At 57.7% G+C, this 24,026-nt stretch overlaps 1 protein-coding gene across 11 annotated transcripts in view; it reads right to left on the bottom strand.

The window, feature by feature from the left end:
- The window catches only part of AGPAT3 (1-acylglycerol-3-phosphate O-acyltransferase 3), a 103,145-nt gene that overhangs the window by 31,805 nt on the left and 47,314 nt on the right, over positions 1-24,026 (bottom strand). Inside the window, exon 1 of one of the 11 annotated variants that reach the window (XM_021068327.1) lies at positions 19,649-19,775. The exons of 6 other annotated variants lie outside the window; for them this stretch is intronic. The gene's annotated coding sequence lies outside the window, so the exon portion shown is untranslated. Of the gene's footprint in view, positions 1-7,707; positions 7,780-9,324; positions 15,990-18,120; positions 18,163-18,631; positions 18,652-19,648; positions 19,776-24,026 lie in introns of those variants that run through there. 4 more of the 11 variants (XM_021068331.1, XM_021068330.1, XM_021068329.1 and 1 more) reach the window with 4 other exon arrangements.

Raw genomic sequence — 24,026 nt, 5'->3', positions numbered from 1 at the left:
GTTTTGGCAAAATCCAACACCCACTTCTGATAAAAACCCTTCAGAAAGTGGGCATAGAGGGAACCTACCTTGACATAACAAAGGCCATATACAACAAACACAGAGCTTTTCAATGGTGAGAAAAGAATTTCTGCTGCGATCAGGAACAAGACAAGGATGTTGGCTCTTGCCACTACTATTCAACATAGCTTTAGAAGTCCTAGCCACTGCAATCAGAGAAGAAAAAGAAATAAAAAGAATCCAAATTGGAAAGGAAAAAGTAAAACTATCACTATTTGCAGATGACAGGATACTATACCTAGAGAATCCTAAAGACTCTACCAGAAAACTGTTAGAGCTCATCCATGAATTTGGCAAAGTCACAGGATACAAAATCAATACACAGAAATCAACTGCATTTCTATACACTAACAATTAAAGATCAGAAAGATAAATTAGGGAAGCAATCCCGTTTACCACCACATCCAAAAGAATAAAATACTTAGAAGTAACCTACCTAAAGAGACAAAAGACCTGTACTCTGAAAACTATAAGACACTGATGAAAGAAATCAAAGATGACACAAACAGATGGAAAGACATACCATGCTCTTGGATTGGAAGAGTCAATATTGTCAAAATGACTATACTACCCAAGGCAATCTACAGATTCAATGCAATCCCTATCAAACTACCAAGGACATTTTTCACAGAACTCGACCAAAATATTTTAAAGTTTGTTTGGAAGCACAAAAGACCCAGAATAGCCAAAGACAAAAAGAAAAATGGAGCTGGAGGAATGAGGCTCCCTGACTTCAGACTATATTGCAAAGCAACAGTTATCAAAACCATATGGTACTGGAACAAAGACAGAAATATAGATCAGTGGAACAGGATAGAAAGCCCAGAATTAAACCCATGCACCTACAGCCAACTAATCTATGACAAAGGAGGCAAGCATATACAATGGAGAAAAGACAGCCCCTTCAATAAGTGGTTCTGGGAAAACTGGACAGCCACATTGAAAAGAATGAAATTAGAACACTCCCTAATACCATACACAAAAATAAACACAAAATGGATTAAAGACCGAAATATAAAACCAGATACTATAAAACTCTTAGATGAAAACATAGGCCAAACACTCTCTGACATAAATCACACCAATATCTTCTCAGATCCACCTCTTAAAGTAATGATGGTAAAAACAAAAATTTAAAAAGGGACTTAATTAAAAGTTTCTTCACAGCAAAGGAAACCCTAAAAAAAAAAAAAAAGAAAGAAAAGAAAAGACAACCCACGGAATGGGAGAAAATATTTGCAAATGAATCGACTGACAAGGGATTAATCTCCAAAATTTATAAACACCTTCTGCAGCTCAATAACAACAAAAAACCATCCAGAAATGGGCAGAAGACCTAAACAGACAATTCTCCAAAGAAGACATACAGATGGCCAAAAAACACATGAAAAGATGTTCAACATCACTCGTTATTAGAGAAATGCAAATCAAAACGACTATGAGGAAACACCTTACACCAGCCAGAATGGCCATCATCAAAAAGTCTACAAATGGAGTTCCCATCAGGGCACAGGAGAAATGAATCCCACTAGGAACCATGAGGTTGCAGGTTCGATCCCTGGCCTCGCTCAGTGAGTTAAGGATCCAGCGTTGCTGTGAGCTGTGGTGTAGGTCACAGACGTGGCTTGGATCTGGCGTTGCTGTGGCTGTGGAGTAGGCCAGCAGCTACAGCTCCAATTGGACCCCTAGCCTGGGAACCTCCATATGCTGCTGATGTGGCCCTCAAAGGACAAAAAGACAAAAAAAAAAAAAAAAAGTCTACAAACAATAAGTGCTGGAGAGGGTGTGGAGAAAAGGGAACACTCTTACACCGTTGGTAGGAATAAATTGGTGCAACCACTGTGGAAAACAGTACAGAGATCCCTCAGAAAACTACAAATAGAATTACCATTTGATTCAGCAGTCCCACTCCTGGGCATCTATCCAGAGAAAACCATGACTCAAAAAGATACATGTACTCCGATGTTCATTGCAGCACTATTTCCAATAGCCAAGACATGGAAACAACCTAAATGTCCATCAACAGAGGAGTGGATCAAGAAGATGTGGTACATACACACAATGGAATATTACTCAGCCATTAAAAGGAAAGAAATAATGTCATTTGCAGCAACATGGATGGACCTAGAAACTATCATGCTAAGTGAAGTCAGCCATACAATGAGACACCAACATCATATGCTGTCACTTACATGTGGAATCAAAAAAAAGGACACAATGAACTTCTTTGCAGAGCAGATGCTGACTCACAGGCTTTGAAAAACGTACAGTTTAAAATGAGACAGGTTGTGGGGTGGGAGGGGTGAGCTGGCGGTTTGGGATGGAAATGCCATAATTTCATTGTGATGATCATTGTACAATTATAAATGTAATAAAATTCATTGAGTAATAAAAAAAAAACCTAAAAAAAAAAAAAAAGAAGAAGAAAAGAACTAGCCCGTCGGATGGCCTGATCTTCAGATCTCTTTCCCAGGCACTCCTCGTCTTCGCCAAAACCTCCATCTTTCCAACAAAGCCTTTCCGTAGGAAGGGGAATTGATTGAGGGCCCACCATCTTCCACACCCCCCAGAGTGGTGGCAGGTACCTCTGCCTCCCATCTCTGCAGGGAAGGTAAACAGCTTTGCATTTCATTTACCTATGGAGCCAGGTCAGTCCCTCTGCCTCTGCCAATGGGGTCTAATCCTACGGCTGGGGGGTAGCACCCCATCTGATCTGCACCCTCAGCCCGTAGCACCCAGTGCTGCCCCACAGCCAGGGCCAGCTCTGTGCTGGTGCAGGCACTAGCCAGCAATGGGAGCACCACTTCAGCTGCCCTGTTTCCTGAGATCCAGGGAGAGGGTGTTGCCACTGACAACCACCCTGGACCAATCACCCCTCAAAGCTCTGACCAAAGCCCAGCAGCCTCACCTTTCCCAGTCAGAGCATTCTCCTGGGCAAGTCTGACCCTGAGCACCGGGGCTGATGGACAGAGAAGACTTAAACACACCAAAAGGGCATCGCTTGTGATGTTCCAGATAAGAAGTTTGGATTACTAGATTAAAAAGACCTGCTTAGTTATGTGTGATCCAAATTCCAAGTCATAATCAAGGAAAACCAAGAAATGGCTGTTACCTTCCCTACTTCTTTCCTTGCTGTCTTCTCCCACATCCACCCACCTACCCATCCACCCATCCCTCTACCCATACATCTACCTACCCATCATCCATCCAACACCTATCCATCCATCCACCCATCCACCCATCCATCCATACCTCTGCCCCTACATCTATCCATACACCCACCTAACCATCATCTATCCACCTAATCATCATCCACCCATCCCTCCATCCATCCATCCCACTTCTCATCCATCCATCCCTCCTCTCATCCAGCCATCCATCCAGCCACCTAATCATCCATCCATCCAACCACCTATCCATCCATCCTTCCAACCATCCATCCACCCACCCACCCATACATCTACCTACCCATCATCCCTCCAACATCTATCCATCCATCCATCCCACCATCCATCCCTCCATCCATCCATCCCACTTCTCATCCATCCATCCCTCCTCTCATCCAGCCATCCATCCAGCCACCTAATCATCCATCCATCCAACCACCCATCCATCCATCCATCCACCCATCCATCCATCCATCATCCATCCATTCACTCATCCATCCATCATCCATCCATCCACTCACCCATCATCCATCCATCATCCATCCCACCATCCATCCCTCCATCCATCCATCCATCCTTCCATCCACTCACCCATCATCCATCCATCATCCATCCCTCCATCCATCCATCCATCCATCCATCATCCATCCATCCATCATCCATCCATCCATCCATCCATCCATCCATCCCTCCATCCATCCATCCATCCATCCATCATCCATCCACCCACCCATATATCCTCCTACCCATCCATCCATCCCATATTTGAGTGCCTATATGTGTGGTGAGCAGAGCAGACCAGGTCTGCTATGAGGCAGCAGAACAGAAAGGCCATGCTTGCTGGCGGCATGGGGGGCATACTGGGTCAAGCTCAAGGCTTTTGTCTTACTATGGTTAGGTCTGTTGTTTCCGAGTCAGGAGCTATTGGAGGAGAAAGTCTGTGAACAAGACTGACTATTGGCAACAAGGGACAGTAGAGAGATACTATTATCTCAAATATTCTGACAGTATCTTCAGGACATGGGGGTGGCAATGTTTACTGTTGAGAAGGCAGCCTAGAACGGGAATAACCCCCTACGCTTCCTGGGTGGCCAGCCCAGGCAGCAGGGAGGCAGACACCCTTCACTCACGGTGGACCCTTAGCTCCTAGCTGGATGGGATTCTTCTCACTCCTGCTCTCAACACAGCTTGGACAAGCCGGACTGGATGGTCCCCAGGCCCACAGCCACTCCCAAGCACCAGAGGAGAAGAGGGGAGACGGGGGGCACTGGGGGCAGACATCCTGCTGACAGCAGCACAGAGGCAAACCCGCGACCTGACACGGTGCCACCTTGGAGGGCATCCGGTGCTGGGGCAGCTCTGCGGGCCAGTGGCCCCACGATGACATCACGGATGAGGACATAATGCAGCCACTGTGGTCCACCCTGACCTGGCGTCAGTGCGGAGGGGCTGCGTGTGCGCAGAGGCACCCCAGGATGCGGCGAAGGTATTTTCATGAGTCTAAGGAAAATCCGAGGTTAGGCGAACACAATCCTATTTCTGAGGTTTGGGGGCTAGCTTCAGTTCTCGGGTAAATTCACGCGCAGGGACCACCTTATCTTTCAGGGAGGCTGAAGCGTGGGCTGGCTCTTTGTGGATGGTTATCTGCTGCTGGTCCAGCCTCGTCAGCCGCTGAAATTACCACGACGTCCGAAAATCGAAAAGGAGGAGTAAAGTCACCACTACGTGCAGGTGGCAGTTTGCTCTGGAGAGACCCAGGAGGAGCCACCGCCAGCCAAATGCTCCTCTAGACAACGAGAGGTTACAGTCACGGTGGACGGAATAGAATCAGTGCAAGAGCAGAAGTCGAGCTACCAGCCGTGCTCAGTAACTAGTTCTGGCGGAAGTAAATACAAGGGACGAAGGCGACAGAGCAGTTTCTCCCTTCCGGACTTAGCAGATCCAGGTCACTGCCCCAGGTGGTCACTTGGGACCACGGAGCAGCCTAGGAAGCTGGGCACTGAGAAGGGGCCGGGGCGCTGATGGCAGACAGCCTGGGGTCGGCTGGGCCCAGCGGCCGGCAGCTCCCCCATCACGGGCGCCCGGCTTCCTGGGGCTCTGCCTTTCCCTCGAGCAGACAGAAGGGGCTGCACTGGCAGGTCCAGGATGAGGGGCTTCCTCTAGAGCGGGAGGGGCGCAGGCTCGCGGTCAAGCGCCGAGGGACCCCGACGTCCAGGCCCGCAAAGAGTGCGGCCCGGCAGGCACACGGCTCCTCTTGAGCGCACGCAGGAGGCGCGGTGAGGGCCCCGTGTCCGTCTGCACCAAAAAGACAGAACATCTAAACGGAGCCTATAAGAGCAAACCTTAGACCATCCGCAAAGACACAAAAGCAGGACTAGCCCAAGTGGGAGAGCACCGTGCCCCCCCGCCCCCGCCCCGAGCTCAGCCCCGGAAAAGCCGCACTGCTCCCCCCGCAAGACCTGGGGTCTGCTCCCTGGTCCTTGGAACCTGGGCTGGCTCGCCCCCCCCCCCGCCCCCTTCCCCCCAAAACAGAGCAGGGTGGCCTGATGCCTGGGCCTTCAGGGGCCTTGCAGCTTCCCTGCACCCCTGGGCTCCGGTGAGGAAGCTGGGGCTGGCCGGCCAGAGGATGGGCCCCCCAGCGCCAGGCAGGCTGACCGTGGCCACACAGCCGCCCTGCTGAGCCCAGCCCAAGCACCGGCCCTCAGACCGGGAGCTGAGACCAGGGTGGTTGTTCCAATCAGGACCTCGTGAGGTGGTGCCAGATGGTCAGGCTGGAACAACACGCCAGGGCCTCTTCCTGAGTTAATGCATACGTGTGATTGGATCCGAATTAAATACCAACGGCTCCCCCGCCCTCACCCCTGGAGCTGTGCCGGCTGACTCCGCAGCCATCGGAACAATATGCAGGAAAGGGGAGCCAAGCAAACCCCGAAAAAGAACCGGATCAGCCGGCAAGGTGCCAGCATGGAGGGCGAAGCCTCTGCTACCAGGAGCGTGGTCCTGGGCTGTGACCGGATGTGCAGGCCAGCGACATGGACCACTGTGTGGACGTCTGCCGACAAGGAGGGGCCTCCTGGAGTCACTGGGCACCTGGAGCAGGTGACCCTGCAGCCGCTGGTTGGGGACCTGGAGGCCGTGTGGACAGAGGGCTGCTCCCGGCTAAGCAGACCACACAGGACACACCCCACACTGATTCTGCTCAGCACCTGCCTTCAGGCAAGTGGGTGTTTCTACTGCGCTCGTCGCTGCTGCAATAAACACAACACGAAGGTGACCGAAAAGCGCCCCAGGGCTCGCGGGACCCTCTGGCACCAGGTCTCTCCTCCAGCGGGTGCGGTAGCAGGACGTGTCACCCAACGGCCCCCAGGCCTCTGAGAGACCCCCTCTCCCTGAGCGCTCTGCCACGGCAGCAGTGCCGTCCTTGGGCCCCGAGAGGGGACCCCCAGCCCCAGATCTAAGCCCCAAAGGTCACGCCGCTCCCAACTGAAGCAAGTGGCCCCAGGATGGGAGAGCGGCCCAGGTCCAGCAGTGGGACGGCGTGGGTTCCAGGAAGCACCTGCTTTCTTAGAGCAGAGACAGGGCCACCAGCGCCGCCTCCGCTCCTTTGCCCCCCCCGGACCCCGGAGGGGAGGGGCCGGGGCCGCCGCCTGAGGACCCTGAGAAGGCCCCACACCGTGGGCAACCGGCGGGAGAGCCCGGGTTCTGGCGGCCTGGGCGAGACCCCCCCAGGCCAGCAGCTGCCACTTCAAGAAGCAGAGGGGACAGGAGTCGCAGGCAACCGCCACCTCCGGCCCCTGCACCCGAGTCCCTGCTGCCGCCTCGGCACCCCTCCCGTGGCCTGTGCTGGCGCAGGGCCGGGGTGCAACCTCCGACAAGGCCGGTTACTACGCGCATCGCAACAGACAGCAGCGTGACGCCTGAATCTGGCTCCGCTCACACGTCGCTAGGAGCCGTCTCAGCGGAAAGTGCCTGAAAGAGCAAGTTCCCGGACAGCCGCTGTAGCACCTCGCCTGACCGTCTCACCTGAGAAGCTCACGACTGGCCCACCGGGGCGGGCGGGTGGTTCAGGACAGAGGGGAAGGGCCGTGGACTCGGCACCAAGAGGCCGCCCACATTTCCCGCTCCCAGCTGAGGCATCCGAGGCGTCACCCAGCTCGTAAAGGCCAGACAGATAATGGGCTGCCGGGCTGTGGGAGCGGCCACACACGGCCGGCTTCCGCCTGACCACAGGCTGCAGGAGGGGCCATGTGGATCAAAGGGCCCCTGGCCTCAGGCCACCTCCGAAAGAGGCCAGAAGCCCCCCGCCAGGTGCTTGGAGGAGGGCCTGGGAACCACGGACCTAGAACGAGCGTGGTGAAGAGCTGCCATTTCCCCAGGGGGGGTGCCCCCTGGCAGGAAGAGGGAGCGGCTGGGGGAGGAGAGGGGCCAGGGCAGAAGGGCCAGGCCCCGGGAGAAGGCACACCCCTCGCGCCCCGCCTACCCCAGTTCTCGGAGCTCCAGAATCGTTCCTCTTCCCAAGGTGGGCCTGACGGTGTTACTGGCCCGAGTAGTTGTTGGTGACCTTTGCAGTGGCAGGTGGAGGAGGTGAAAAGCTCTGGGGCCTGATGACTGCACAATAGGCCTGCGACGCCTCTGGGCCTGAGGACACACAGGCACCTTCACACTCAGGCGGCTGGCCGGCTCAGGCCCACGCAGGCACCCACCTGCACACGCACACGCGCACACACAAATCAGGCACAACTCAGATGCCCTGGGTGTAACTTTGTGACAATGATCTGCCTTTTACGTGGCATGTTACTCTTAGAGAAATAGACGGTGTTTCCGTCGTGATTAGCCCAGACACCGGCTGTTAGTGTGCACTTCACTGCACACACGATATCCTTCGCCATTTAAAAGTTACACTGCGGAGCTCCCACTGTGGTGCTCTGGGTTAAGGATCTGGCGCTGCCACAGCTGTGGCGTATGTAGGTCGCAGCTCCGACCCAGATCCCAGGAAATTGCAGGTGCTGCAGGTGCGGCCAAAAAACAAGTTATACCAGGTTCTGGTTTTCCCTGGGAAGGCAGAAAGCGTGTCTCTCCAAAACAAACTGCGAGCTCATCACTTTTCCTGATTTCATCAGAGGTGTGGGGTCACGGGACAACCAGTTAGCAGAAAATCTGGGGCGAGGTGGAGCCTGCAGGGGGCGAGGCTGAGCCCTCAGCTCCCTGGGGCAGACACGGGAGGCCAGCAGCCAGGGAGTGAGAGGTCCAGGGCTGCCCGTGGCACTCACTGTCCTGTAGGCTTTTTCTCCACGACCCCCTCGGCCCCCAGCCAGCAGGACAGGGTGCCTGGGAGAGTCTGGGGAAAGCTCCCCCTGCACGAACTCCAGGGTCTGTATGTAGGTGGTGCCCAGCACGAGGAGAACACAGGTCTCAAGGGTGCCCACGGCCACTTACAAAGGTAAAAAGTGTTACATTCGCCACTAGGGAGGCATCAGGAGTCACACAATTGAAAAAATAGGTTTTTAGTTAGGTAGGGACTCAAAATAGAGTAAACTCCATGCCCACCTCAGCCTCTGTCCAGAGCAGAGCAAGAGCCCACTTCGCGGGTCCCAGAGCAGCCCCGCCCCACGGGCGGCTTGGAAAAGCAGAGAAAGGGGTCACCCGTCATCAGCAGTCTGCCCCCTTACTGGAACCCCGTCCCAACGCGCCATCGCAGACACACGGGTTTTGAAGCAGAGGGCGGCTTCCAAGCGCGACTCAGAGCCGCACGGTTAGGTGCAAAGTGAAACCAACGTCTGAGCCCACGCACCTGCTGCCCCTGGGCTGGCGGTGCCCCGAGGTGGCACATGACCCGGACCCAGAGCCCAGGAGCGACCCCACGACTTCCACCCCGGAAGCACGCCCTGCCCGCCTTCTCCCTCCTCCGTCTGGGACACGGGAAATGGAGGGGGCTGGACACGCGCCCTTCAGGGCCACACTCCTGCCCCAGGGCTGCTCCGTCCCCGCTCTGTCCCTGGGGTTGGGGTTCAAGGACAGCAGTCCTGCCTGGAGACCTCGCCAGTGGGCGCAGGGCAGGGGGAGCCGAGGGCCGCCCCTCCAAGGATGTGCCGCTCACCCTCGAGTCGGTTCTTCCGGCGAGAGAGGGAAACGCGTGGAAGCTGCTGAGGTCGGATAGGTGGCCCCAGCTCTGCCGGTCTCGCTCTCGGGAAGGCAAGACGTGATTTATAAGCAGACGTGTAAATCTTAAGTGTTTCCTGACTTCCTCTCTCTCCCTTCTCGGGCTCTGCCTTCCTTCTGCTTTCCCCGGACCCCCAGAGTTGACAGCAAGCCTGCTCGTTCTGCTCACCCCTGACAGCGCCTCTCCGGCTGTCAAGACCCACAGCAGCATCTGAGGCGGGTCCTCCCGCTGGGGCCCGAGATGTGGGCGCATCCTCGGGGGAGGAAGCCGTCAGAGGCCAGCCGGGCGCTCTGGAAAAGCAGTGGTATCGGGGGGCCGGCCTCGCCTTTTGTTCCCTTGGGGGGAACCAACCTCTCCCCTGCGATGCTTTTCAGACAATCCTGCTGAGAAGGGTGTCTGCCTTCGGGGCGGACGGCGCACAACCCCCTTCCCTAAGAGTGGGGGGCCCACAGCCATCAGGGAGACATCGCCTGTGACCAGACAGCAATCCTGTGGGTGAAGTCACCTGTCACCGGTCACCCACCAGCAGGACGTGAGGTAGCACGTGTATTTCCAGGGAGGAGTTGTCACAGAATCTGCTAATATCTAAAAGTCACAACCCGTGTTTTCTGGGTGAAATGTTAACCCAGCCGTGGGGGGAGCTACCGGGAATCTGGTGGCTTTGCAGATCGGCCCAGCCATCACGGAGTTAATAGCGACGGCTGAGCAAGAGAACAGAGCACAAGCTCTGCAGCTCTTTCTAGCGCCGGGCTCGCCCCCATTTTCAACAATACTTCACGAAGCCCCTGCTGTGGGCGGCCACTGCTTCTGTGTCCTGAGAGATAAAGAACGTCACAGGCCACCTACGTGCAGGACACAATGCTCAACTTGTCAAAGACCAGGTATCAGCATAGAATAGTGAGCGGGAGAAAAGAAAATTAATTCACGAGACGGCAAAGATGCCCTGAGGATGAAATCACGGCATCTCCTAACTGACCACCCGTCTCAGTGGCAGTGATCGCCCCACACTTGAGGCAGTGAACAGCTCATTGCGTCCAGACTCCCTCCGGTCAGGCTGGAAACCCCACGTCCCCCCTCTTACGTCTGGTGCTGCTGCTCGAACATCCGAACGGGGCTGGATCGCTCGCCGCGCTCCGCACGGACAGCCACGCGCCCTGCCCGGGTCCTCTGGCAGAGGCCCCAGGCGGTCGCCCGGCTGAGCTGCTTCCCTCCCTGCTCCGTGTCCTGCTCACTCCATCCCACGGATTTCTCTGGATGGTTACGTGCGTACCAGTCACGGGGCTACTGGCCGAACCAAGACATGGTAACAATGCGTCTGTGCTGCAAACGCCTTTCGTCCACATTAAACTTGCTGGGATGTCACCTCATGCCCAGCAGCAGCCAGGTCATCAGTGCCTCAGGTCGAAACCGTCAGGTCAACAGCGGTGGAACGTAATAGCTTTTTCTCGAGGCTCTGATGCTTCGGCATAACCCAAACAGTGGTCACGTGGCCCACGTCAGCGTTTGGACCCGGGACGGGAACAGTAAACTTTCACTCCACCCGCTCCTCCCACGTCTCCCAGACCCCGTCTTTCTCTGCAGAGACCTGGCTGAAACGAGCTACACGATCTGGAGAACGGGGATCTCCAGTTCTTTTTACCTCCGTGTTGCCTCCTTTCTTCTCCTGTAACCAGCCTTCGCCTTTGTGAACAGTCCCCACCGGCTTCCCCTCCCTCCACATAGCCTGAAAACTACTCGCCTTCCATCAGCTCGAGACTCACTTCACGAAGGAGGAGGAAGAAGTTATGGCAACCTCATCGCAGGCGAGGTTTCAGAAAACGTAGCTTCCGCTTACCCTTTGGGAAAAGATTACCTGAGGATGTGGTCCAGCAAAACGAGAAGGAATCTAATGCGGAGAAAGACATGGCGTTTAAGACGAAAGAAGCAACAGCCCCGCTATGCAGGGGAAAGCAATGCCGTGGCAACAACTTTGGAGATGCCCTGGAAAGAAACTGGTCCAAATTAAATTAGGAACTCTTTCAAGAGGAAAACAGAATGTGTTCAGCAAAGAATAAAATTCAGAAGGTGGAAGGTTTTGGTATTAAAGAAGGAACACGTTCAAAAACTAAAAACAAAGCAATGAAGATTTTCGAGTAATAAAACCTGCTGCGCGAGGCAGCTGTGACCGGAATGGAAATCGGATGGACGGGGCTGAAACCGCGTCCTTCCCGCAGCAGAGATGTGGTGACCTGGATGTCTCCTTTCCTCTTTGCGGCGTTTGCAGCAACTGATTTTTAAAGATTTTATCATGAATGCTGTTTCTGGACTTCTGATACTTAGAATCGGCCTATGAAAGAAGCATGGAGAATTTAATTATAATCACACAGCAGAACGGGACCAGCACAGGCCCAAATTATTTTACGGAGTGGAGGGCAAGAGATTTTCGTCCAAGTCGATCCAACCGAAAGCGGACCTTTTCCACACATTAAAGTTTTGAGCGGCTGGTACAATCCTCGCGTGACTAACAGAACTTAGCATGGGCGAGGGCTGGGGGCAGGCGCGCAGACGAAAGCCCTCACCCTCCCAGGGAGGAGCTGGCGGGCAGCGCTGATGAGGGTGAGCGTTGGCTCCGTCTCATACACGGACGGCCAGAAATCTCGTGTCTGGAGCACGGGAGAGACTCAGGAGAGGCTGGCGGGGGTCCGAAGAAAGTGAAAAAGTCAAGGGACAGAGGCCCGCGCCAACTCTGCAGAGCCAGCCCGAGGACGGCTGTCAGCGGCTACTCTGCGGAGCAGCCGTGCCCCCGGGGGCAGCTGGGAAACCCGTCCTTCTGTCCACGTTGTGCCCTGAGTCCTTCGCCGCGAGCGCAGGTGACTATCTTTAGAGGAATCAAAACATAAAAACCTCTCCGGGCCTGAATGGACACTGATTATGAAACGAGAACATCTCTAGTGATGAAAATCGGGTCCTCGGTTACTCCGTCCAGCAAAAGCCACCTGCAGAAGGTTTCAGCTCAACACGTCGGAGTCCACCCTCGCCTCCAGGGTCCACCCGCCACCCCGGGTTGCGTCCGCCCGAAAGGAGGAGCACGTGCTTGTGGCCGGGGCTCAGGACTCGGGATTCCTGGCCCGCGTCTGGGGCCTCGGCGCCGGGGTGATCATTCTGAATTGCGGCTCCTGTCGTTCCGCTTTGTTCGGCTTCGCTTTGCTTTTTGGCTGCACAGCGTGTACACGTTCCTGGGCCAGGGATCGAACCGGCGCCACAGCAGTGACAATACTGGATCTTTAACCCGCTGCGCCACACGGGAACGCCTGAATTTCAGGTTCCGGTTTGAAGATGAGACTGAGGCAAGCTTTGCTCGCAGGGCGCAGGGTGGCCCTGAGGGGGAATGGGAACGTTAATGGGTGTTCCTGGGTCCCTCCAGCCCTTAGAGACAACTGGGTCGGAAAGAGCCTCCTTCAGCCAAGTTCTAAAGCACATTCAGGTCCTCAGGTCAGCAAACAAAGGTGCAATTTTCCCTACAAATAAGAGGCGTTGGAATCACCTAGAGCGTTTGTAAAACTGCATGATTCAGCTGCTGATCCCAACAAATGACTGCACAAGAGGGTCCCTCTGCCACATTAGTTGGGGAATCTCGGTGCCCCTACTTCGAGCAGGAGGTAACTGACACACCCCCTGGGTGGTTCGGCAGGAAGAGACGGTCTGGCCAGGTGGCCTCCCAGACCGCAAGCCCAGGGACGCGCTCAGTGCCTCCCGATTGCAGGTTTCACGGGTTCAGATCTGCTTGTCCTACTCACTCCACGTTAGTGAGGTTTTAATTATTTACACACGCCTGCATCACAGGGAAGTCCCCCGGGCTGGGGATCGAACCCACACCCTATAGCGACCACAGCCACTGCGGTCAGATTGCCAACCCACTGCGCCACGGCGGGCACTGCAGTGAGGTTCTGTTTGTTAGTTAGTTGTTTTGCCACGTTTGGCCACCCCAAGGCATACAGAATTCCCAGACCAGGGAGCAGATCTGAGCCACAGTCAAGACCCAGCCACAGCTTTGGCAATGCTGGATCCTTAATCCACTGTGCTGGGTCGGGGATTGAGCCTGCGACCCAGCACCCCAAGAAGCTGCAGATCCTGCTGCACCACAGCGGGAACTCCTCCAGTGAGGTTTTAATTATGACACCGCATGCATTTCATTTCGAAGGGCATGGCTGAAATCGGATTATTGGACAGGGTTATATGTCACCAGCATTAAAAACAGCCACCATTATCATTTCAAACAAGGATCTGGGGACTACTTTTTTTTCCCTCAAAAAAACCCCACAAAAAAACCCTCGAGGAATAACTGCCGTTCAGCTAAGACACGAGGGAGGGAAGGTCACAGGCAGGTTTGCGCGGCTGCGGACGAGCGGCACTGACCACACCAGCCACACGCGTGCGGACCCAGGCGGCCCGGCAGGGGACGCGGGACCGGGCGCTGCAAGCACGGCTTCCACTCGGGCCCGCACATGCATCTGTGTGTGCTGGTACAGGCTCCTAGGACGCCTCTCTGCTCCCAGCGCGTTTCTTAGTGGCAGGAACTTCCTTCCCTTTCTCGATGAGGAGGTGCTAAGCCAGTGACCAAAGAGCTTTAGCAGGAGGTCCAGGGATGACATTTAAGATTCCAGAGAAGGGCAACGCAGCTCCCCCTTCGTCCCCCAAAGAGGATGACGTCTTTGACCCCGAGCCTTGACCCCGAGTCTCTTGGTCCCTGGTCCCTGCGGTGCCCCCGGCAGTGGGGAGGCAGCCAGGCAGATTCAGGGGGCTGCGCCCACATCTTCTGACACTGTGGGTGGGTCCTGGGGATTTCACCCCTGCATCTAAGCTAGGCATCGAAAAGCAGGGGACCTTCCTGGCCCCTGAGCCCGGGTGGGGCGACTCCCCAACCTCGCTCCCTGGTCACAGGTTCCGGGTGGCACCTTCTGTGACCTCGCAGCTCTGTCAGACCAGAACCCCCCCAAAAGGCTCCCCTAGACCATGCTGCCCGCGTCTACCCCCTTGTTGGTGATGGGTTCCTACTGGCATGAGAGGACTGGAGCCCGCTATGGCCAGCGTCCTTGGAGAGGGTCAGACCGGGTGACGGCGTCCCTCCCAGGTGCTCTGACGTCACGGGGGCAGCCGTGACCACTGCAGCCACCCAGGTGCATGCTGGGGAAGGCCCTCCCCTGGGTTCCTGGCTGCTCCCAGTCGTGGAGACTTGCCAGTGGACGCTCCCACAGCTAGGAAGGTGCAGGGCCCTCACACGGCGGGGTGCTCCTCCCGCATCTTCCCGGGGCAGCTGAGCTGCGCTGTGCCCAGGGGGCTGCAGCTCCCCACCGTCCCTCCGCAACCCTGAGCAAGTGCTGTCCCGGAGCTGGCAGCGGGAAAGGCTTTGCGCAGGCCCAGCACCGACAGGAGGGACAGCTCTGCAGACCCGGAGAAGGAAAAGCTCCACGCCTGTCCTAGTTCTGGCCCCAGGGGCTCCGGGGCACCTGACCCCTCTGGTCAGATCACAGCAGCTTCAGGAACAGTCTCCGAACAGGTCTCCTCCCCTTTGTGGACCAGGCGACCACCCTGTGGCCGGGACAAGCTTGGAGGAGTGGTCGTCGGAGGACAGACCTGAGCAGAAAGCCGGTGAGCCTCTCCCCGCAGTGACGCCTCTGACCAGGGCCACCACCCTCGCGCCCGCCCCGCGGGCCTGCCGGCCTCAGAACCGCACAGCACCCCACCGCTCCCTGCCTCGATGCCAGCGACGACTGGTGACAGACACCCCGCCCTCCAGCCCAGACGCCCCAGGACGGCCACACACGGAGGCTGCCTGTAGTCAGTGGTGTCACACACCTGCGCCCCTCACCCTCACGCGTGTCCGAGGCCTGTGTTGCTCCTCCTACGTGGCTTCCTGGGGTCTGGGGACCACTCCTTAGCAGCCACTGCCACTACCCACCCCCCAAGAGGCCAGAAACGCGTTTAACAAGGGACACAAGTCTAATTAGGAATTAGGGCTAATCCCTCCCTAATCCCCGCTGATGTGTTTGCCTGGTGCTTCCCTGTAACCCTGCTTGTAAACCCAATCAGCCAGGTCTACACGGCCTCTGAAGTGCAAATACCTCTGGGCATCTATGCCCTCTAAGGAGTGAATGGTGCAGAGTCTGCGAGGGGCGTGCAGAGCCCGGAGCCACACAGGACAAGCCCTCCCGGTTCGGGCCTTGCCTGCAGGCCTGGCCTGTCTTATCAGAAACAGAAGCGCAATCAGATCCATACAAGAGAAGCTTCCAGACCTGAGACTCAAATTCCCAACCGGACCAAGTGTTTCTGAGGAGACCAAACCTTCACAGGAAGTGACATTCTCCAGCTTCAGAAAACAAAGCCGGGGCGTTCCCTTAGCAGCTCAGCAGTTAACAAACCCAACTAGGATCTGTGAGGATGCGGGTTTGATCCCTGGCCTTGCTCAGTGGGTTAAGGATCCGGCCTTGCCGTGAGCAGTGGTGTAGGTCACAGACACGGCTCGGATCTGGCGTTGCTGTGGCTGTGGGGTAGGTTGGCGGCTGTGGCTCCAATTAGACCCCTAGCCTGGGAACGTCCATGTGCCGTGGGTGCGGCCCTAAAAAGCAAATAAAATAAACTAAAGTTGGCCCCAGACACAAGGGCTGGGTTTCCACACGGCCGCCCCCGGCGCGGTGCCCTTACCAGCCTCTGCACAAGTTTGCCACCTGCAGACAGGGCTGGCAGGGAGCGTCCAGGACTCTGACTCGCCCACCCGCACGTGCACAGCAAGCTCTGGGGGCCGTCACAGCGGCCGAGGGGTCACGGGTGCTTCAGCATAAACCGGCTCCTCACCTCTAGCTGGGACAGGGGGGCGGCCCTTGGATGGAAACGACCCTTTATCTGCGAGACAGACCACCGTGCGAATCAGCAGCCCCCTCCCGGGAGATGCTCCCCCGGCCCCCCGCGAGCTCCCCACCCCAGGGCAGGTGGGGGACGAGCCTCAGCACAAGCAGAAGCGAGTACCCGCCACCCCGGCCCACCGTCCGGCCCCGGCCACACTCACCAGTAGAAGTAATAGGCCAGGGCCACAGCCAGCAGGGCGGCACAGACCCCCCAGAAGAGGCAGGCCGAGTAGCTGGCCAGCATCTTCGACCTTCCAAAGTTGGTGAAAGGACACTGGCGGCCTGGCAGGTCAGCCTCCGGCCTGGGGATGACGAGGGATTACGGCCTGGCCCGCCCTGCCCGGGTCCCTCGGGCCTCGGCCACTGAGATCATGTGGTCGCCGGAGCGGACACGGCTTCCCGGTCCTTCCGTCCCGGTAGCAGCCGGCGGGTCTCAGCGGCCAACTCAGAAGCAGACAGAACTTCGTGCAGCAGCACAGAAACTTGGGCCTCTTCTTGGCCACTGGGGGGGCTCTGCCAGGCACCCACTAATCCAGTAAGCGGCTTTTGGCCTGGAGCCGTTGTAAGCAGGTGCTGTCACGGGGCTCGGCCAGGAGACAGGTCAGTGGACCCCACCCAGCCCCTAACCCGGACCGACGGTGCACACCACAGGGCCTGGGGCAGGCTGTGCGGGGAGCTCGATGGGTGGGCAGTGCTCGGCCCTGGGGCTGGAAAGGTGATGGGTGGCTCCCTGGTGCCCCCAACCCAGACCAGGCAGGACCCAGGGAACACACATGGCACCAGGGCCCAGGTGCGGCCCCACTGTACCACTGTGGGCGTGTTTCTCTGTGAAGAAGGGGGGCAGGGTCCCCCCCGATCTCGGGAAGCATGTGGACGCCTCCCAGCCTGAGTCTCAGCCTGCCACAAGGCCCGAAGTAAGATGAGTGACCCCAGAAACAGGTGGCCCCCCAGAAGCCAAGTTCCAGCCCTGCACAGACACAGACACACGGGGACTGCAGAGGGGCTTCTGGAGGGTTCTTCCTGCCGTAGGGGATGAGGTGACAGTCATTACTTTGCTCATCTTCCTGGCACTCGGCACAAAGGCCCTTCCTCCAAACCGGGGGCTGCCCGGCTCTGGCTGCCTGGCCCCCTGCAGCCCTGCGCCCCACTCAGGACGGAGCCACAGCTGGGAAAGCCTGACCCCTTCCCCAGGCAGCTGCAGGTGCAAACGGCCAGCTGGACCCGGGACAGCTGCCTGGGGCTCTGCTCAGACTCCTTCAGACTATCATCCTGCCGTTCTAGCCGCCCGCTCCCAGGCGAGAAGGTGGTCACGCTCGGCACTGAGTCCATGGAGGTCTGCCCGGCCCTGCCCTGCCCCTGCCCGCCAAGGCCTTCTTCCAGCCATCCCTTAATCCCCACCGCAGGGGACGCCCCTCTGCCTCCCCGGTGACTAGAGAAAAGCTTATTCCCTCAGGTCTTCAGGAACCAGTGTCCCCAGGAGCCCCCAGCGCTGGGCAGACACAGCCCTGAGACCCCGGGGCCCTCAGTGTGTCTGCTGCAGGGGCAACGGGGACATTGCCCGAGACTGCGACCCTTCTCTGAGCAGAGGTCTGTCGCGGACCTCCACAGAGGGTGGCCAATGCCCCTGACTGGGCCCGCGACTGGCAGCACCTGGCTTTGACATTTGCCCCGAGGCCAGTTCTCGCTTAAACGCTACTCGCGAGGACTTCTGACCCCACCGGCTCCGCCAGCCGGAAAAGCCGTCTACCAGAGCCTCCAGGCCTTCTCCACTCGGCCAGGACCCACGGCTCCTCCAAGGCAGAAATCAGCCCACAGCCCACCTCCAGCCCACTGCCAGGACCCCGATAGTCACCTCCGGCTCCAGGCCTTGGTGGCGCCCCGTCCTGTCCTCGGCCTTCTGCCGAGGGTGCAGGTTTGGGAGCCAAGCTTGGAGGGTGGGGCTGGGAGGGGCTGTGCTGGGTCTGCTTCTCCGGTCCTGCCCTGGGCCCCGGGCCTCGGATCGTCCTTGGGTCATGCGCCCTCCGACCACGTGTGGGGACAAGGATTGAATGGTCAGACTGAGCCCATGACCTTCCCAAGCCTGCCAGGTCCGGCCGTGGGGAGCGCGGCTCTCTGGCCCGAGCCTTGGCCCGCCTTGAACTGTGTACCTCTGCCGTCTCTGGCACACCCTAGAAAGCATCCCGGTGAGAGGCGGCAGTCTGGGTCCCGGGCCCTGCCCCCGCCCCACTTCCTGGCCAAACCTGTTCCTCTGCTGTCGAGGGGGTAGGGACGCACTAATGTCAACAGCTGGCGGTGACTTGGAAAGTCCCCACCTGGAAACAGCTGGGAAGATGCCTGACACGGTCAAGGCCCCACACAGTTACCTCTTACGGTGACGTCCCCAGCGTCCCCAGATCCTGCCTCCAGAGGCAGGAGACACCAAGACCGGGTCTTGGTTGCACCAACCGCACGGGACACGGAGACGCTGCAGCTTTCCCACGACTCTCACGTGGCGGGTGTAAAACACACCGCATCTGAATGCTTAGGAACTTGTTTTATTTATTGTGAAATAAAGGTTGGCACAGGAACGTTGCCAACCCCCTCCTGCAGTAAATAGCATCTCTGCTGAAGGGAGACCCCCCCCATCGGGGTCCTGGGTCCCCTCCACGGCTGGGGGTGCTCAGGACCCCCAAGTGAAGGGGCCTCACCGTCCTGTATCAAGAGCCACCCCAGGTGACAGCGTCATGTGCCGTGACTGCTCTGCTGACCTCATATGACTCCGTGAGAGGTCACCAAGTTACTGGCAGGCCCAGGATTTGAGACCAGTCTGCCCCCTGGCACAGCTGGCTCCCAGGAGCGAGCCGGGCATATTCCGTCCCCAGCAGTTCCCAGGGCCAGGGCGTCCTGGAGTTGCTGCCAACTTCCTTCCCCAGCCTCAGACGTGTATCAAATCAGAGCTAATCATCTCTGCCCCCCAGCTTCCCCAAAGACACCGGGTCGGTGCCCACATCCTGGGCCTCGAGAGAAGGGTCCTGCCCAAACTCAGAAGGGCGGGTGGGCCGGGGCTTTGGGAGGAAAGGAGCTCGCGCCTCCCTCCCAGCGCGGGCACAACACCTCGTCCCTGGCAGCGGGCGCCCTCTCTCACCCCCAGGTCCTGCTGCATTTGTTGGGGTAGCGCCCGCCTGTTTACCAAGTTGGCTCCACACACGAACTCCGGAGAGCCCACCACCACCAAGGGCCGCGTCTCCAAAGGGCTCACTGAGGACTCCGGCCTCTGGAGGCCCCTTCTGCCGGGACACCCCACCCCACACCTCATTCCTGTGCCCAGCCGGCCTTCCGTCCTCCCTGCCCCACACCTCATCCCGTGCCCAGCCGGCCTTCCGTCCTCCCCCACCACACACCTCATTCCTGTGCCCAGCCATCCTTCCGTCCTTCCTGCTGATCGCTGTTCGGGCGGCACTAAACTGGAAAGGCCTGCGAGCTTCCCGAGCTCTCTCCAGGTCCCGGAAGGAGCAGGGAGAGGCAGAGTCTGCGGCTCCCCAGAGGACGCGCTCCAGCCCGGGCGTCCCGCGCCGGTTCCACGCCCCTCCAGGGGGATGCGCCGCCCAGGGCTGCGCTCCGCTGGGGACCAGCCTCAGACATACAAGGCGCCCACAGGAGGCGACTTTCCGCCCTGCCACCGGGAGGTTTCGTGTTCCGCTCTTCAACCCGAGAGCACGTGTGAAATCACCACGTACTTCACGAAAATAAAGCCCACTGGTGGGAAGATCTTGGCTTTGCTGGCTCCGGGGTTGATGAGACGGTGGCAGCAGAGGCCCCAGGCAGGAGGCCGGTGCTCTTGGGGACCAGCTGATACAACGTCCTTCCAATCCACCCCGGGACCTTGGAGAACGCGAGTTACTAAGCAAACCAAACACGAGTAAACATGAGTAAACAGCCCAGGAAAACCAGCGGCCAGGCCTCCAGGGGTTCGGAGCAAAGCTCTGAAACCCCACCAGCCCTGTCTGAGCAGCTGACACAGGTGGGTCAGGATGAACCCTGGCAGAGGGGGGCGCCTTTGCCGGGGGTGGGCCAGGAAACCACCAGCTCCAGTCAAGACGTGGGGTCCACCTGCAAAGCCCTCCAAGGACGTGCCACCGGGCTCTCCAGGCCTCGGCCCCCGCAGGCTCTGTGCATTCAGATAACGAGAACAGGAGTTCCTGTTGTGGCTCAGCAGTGACGAACCCTACTGGTATCCATGAGGATGTGGGTTGAATCCCTGGCCCCGCTCAGTGGGTTAAGGACCCTGTGCTGTCGTGAGCTGTGCTGTAGGTCAGAGACACGGCTCGGATCTGGCGTTGCTGTGGCTGTGGTGCAGGCTGGCAGCTGCGGCTCAGATTCAGCCCCCAGCCTGGGAACGTCCACATGCCGCACCCAACCCCCCCCCCCAAAAAAGAAAGGCAGATGGAGAACACATTTATTTTTGTCAGGACTGGTCGGCAGGCCTTCAAAAGGCAGCTACGTCCAGCAGGAGGGGATGGCGAGGAAGGCGCAGCTGATGGCCCTTAAAGAAGCCAAGCCACAGGACAGGGAGAAAGGGTCCTGGCCGCTGGACGGTTTCCCTCCCGAAACAGCACTCAACAGCCCAGCATTCTGCACCGAGGCCACACCATGGACACGCCCTTCCCGTGAACCCGCAGCTTCCCGCGACTTGGACCACCAGCTTGAAACTCATCCCAGAAAGAAAACTCCTACGTCGAAAGAGACTTTTAAACAAAACGCACTTTCAGACATGAAATCTGTTGGAACAATTTCTGTGATTCTTAAGAACACATGAATCCGCTTGCTGTGTTCCGAACCACCTCAACTAAAAGTCGCTATTAAAATTTCTATTCAACCTTCAGGCTGCGTGACTGGCATCTGGACCCCCAGCCTGTGGGCTCCCGGGTCCCTCCAGGCGGCTGTCACTCTGGTCTTCAAAGTCCCTGTGAAAGTTCTCCCAGGGCAAGAAGGCCAAGAGGGGAAGCCGTGAAGTTCGCGGCCACGGCGCTGAGGCTCTCCCGCAGCGTTTACGGATGTCAGCAAGAGAGACGCTGGGCGCCCGCCCCAAGGATGTGGCCAAGCGACTTAAGAGCTTGCATCCACTCAAATGACGCGTAGACAGAGAACTGAGCTGCCGCCGGGCAGCAGGCGTGTCCCACCCTGACGTCTGAGTGGTGAAGGAGCTGCTGCTCTTGGGGCAGAACGTCCACTCCAGGGTGGGGGTGGGCAGCTGCTCACAGGCGGAGGAGGGAGCTGGGCGGGACCCTAACCCCCACCTGCCCAGGCAGAAGCAGAAGCTGGAAGCCCACTGGGGAGGGACACCCCCCCCGCCCCCGCTGTGTGCCCGAACCTCGCCTTTCTCCAAAGCAGAGGCACAGCTGCTGACGTGCTCTGGGCTCCGTCAAACGACAAAGAGAAGAGACTTTGAGGCCACTGCGGTGTAAGGCAGGACCACAGAGCACCCGCTCTTCATCTGCACAGGAGCTTCGCTTGTCCCTCGTAGGCAGGCGCCCCCACTGGTCGGGCACTCTCACGTGCTCCCGCTGCACCTGTAGGGGGCTCAATGGTCCAGCCAGTGGACAGCAGACCGTTCCACACCGCCAATTACCAGCCCCTGTCAGGAAGCAGCAGGCTGGTATGGCCCCCACTAGTCCCAGCTCACTGAGGGGGAGCCCGAGTGGCAGAATTTCAGGCGACAGGTCTACCACCAGCTGGAGTTCACAGTCCTGTCGTGACAGTGTCTGCACGCATGCTCGTTAGTGTCCCCAGGCATTCTGGTGGCTCTGCGTGCACCTGCTTACTCTTCAGCTCTCTCAAGAAGCAGGCACTCTTAGGAGCTTCATTTATAGATGAGGGAACTGAGGCACAGAGAGGTTAAGCAACTCGCCCAGAGTCACACAGTGAGTAAGCAGCAGAGCCAGGCCGTCTAAGGGCCAAACCACCACTTCCTTATATAGGAATTGTGTCCTAAACAGCAAAGAGCAAAACCAACCAAAATGCCCAGGAAATGACTGTTTTCCCAGAGCCACCGGAAGACACATTTCAGTCTCACAGCTGCAGAGAAACCTGTGGGGACGGGCCGGGGCGGGGGGCAGAGTCGGGGTGGAAGAAGCTTAAAGAAGTAGTTTTGCTTCACTAACTCCCGAAACCAGGTCTGAAGGGGCTGGGGGGACTCCAGGGATCCCCCATTTAGCCAGGACGTGAGAGCTGCACCCCTGCCCAGCCCTCCCGCTCCCATGAAACATTTCAAGTAGAAAACACCCCAACTTTGGAACTCTGTTTTTTTTAAGATGTTACAAATTAACGAGATTTTGTAAATTAGTATAGAGCGATACGTTCTCACTGTAAAACCTGGAACCCACTCAGAAATGCACGGTTACCAGGGTAACGGCGGCCGCAGCGCGTCCCACCCCCAGGCCGACGGCTGCCCAGTCGGGGTCTCCTCCCCCGCCCCGGGGCATTTTCAAAGGGGGAGATTCCAAGCAAGCGCACACGGTGGTTTGCCGGACCCCCCTCCCTGCTCTGTGCTGCAGACTGAATGTTCGCACCTGCCCTAATTCACAGCGGGCACCTTAACCGTCTCCAGTGCGCTGGCACCTGCGGGTCCTCAGGAGGTGACGAGGTCATGAGGGTGAAGCCCCTTACGAAAGAGACCTCGAGCTCCCGCCCACCCACCAGGTGAGGTCGCAGCGAGGAGCCTGAGAACCAGGAAGTGGGTCCGCGCCAGACACCGAGTCTGCTGGTGCCTTGATCGTGAACCTCCAGCCTCCAGACCGAGAAATAGACGCCTGCTGCCCGTTGGCCCCACGTCTATGGGGTCCCGTCACAGCAACCGGACCGGGCTAGACACTACAAGCAGAGAAGTCTTTCCAGCCAGGACAAATCTCTCCCTTTCTGAGAAAGTAGTGGAGACCAGAGGGCACTACCTGGGTTCAAATCCTGGCCTCTCCACCCACGAGCTGTGTGACCCTGAAACAGGTATGGACCTCTCTGAGCCCCACTTCCTCATCTGTACAGTGGGGATGACAGTTCCAACATCACGAGGTGTGACTGGGGCAGGACGGGTCCAGGGCCTGCAGTGTCAGCACCGGCATCACGGCTTTCGTGCTTGTGAGGTCAGCCACAGAGCATCTCAGCGTGCGGATGTGTTAGGAGGTCACCGTTCGCCGCCTGAGGACACGCGGGTCACCTCCGCTGTCTCCTTTGCAAGGGACGCCGCATGGAGCATCCTTATACGCTGTGTTGAATGTTTATGTAAGATGGAGCTCCCCAAGAAAAACATAAGCAAAGTTTATGTTTTAAAAGGCACTACCATCTTGGAATTCCCGTCGTGGCGCAGTGGAACCATGAGGTTGCGGGTTCGATATCTGGCCTTGTTCAGTTAAGGATCCGGAGTTGCCGTGAGCTGTGGTGCAGGTTGCAGACGCGGCTCGGATCCCGTGTTGCTGTGGCTGTGGTGGAGGCTGGCAGCTGTAGCTCCAATTCGACCCCTAGCCTGGGAACCTCCATATGCCGCGGGAGTGGCCCTAAAAAGAAAAAAAAGACAAAAAAAAAAAAAAAAAGGAAAGGTACTGCCATCTAGTCCTTTAAAAAGTCACAGCAGTTCATGTGCACCAGGGGTGGGCAGTGCTTTAATCACGTGACACGTGCAAGCACAAGGAAGCTAACGGACAAGAGAAACATGCCTTCAAACAAACGTCTGCGCCAACAACAGTCCCTGGGAGCTGCGGGCGCTCAGTGGCACCTGTGGGACTCACG

Source organism: Sus scrofa, chromosome 13, assembly GCF_000003025.6.
Source record: "Sus scrofa isolate TJ Tabasco breed Duroc chromosome 13, Sscrofa11.1, whole genome shotgun sequence".
Lineage (NCBI taxonomy): Eukaryota > Metazoa > Chordata > Mammalia > Artiodactyla > Suidae > Sus > Sus scrofa.
This window is presented reverse-complemented; position numbering and strand designations above follow the sequence as displayed.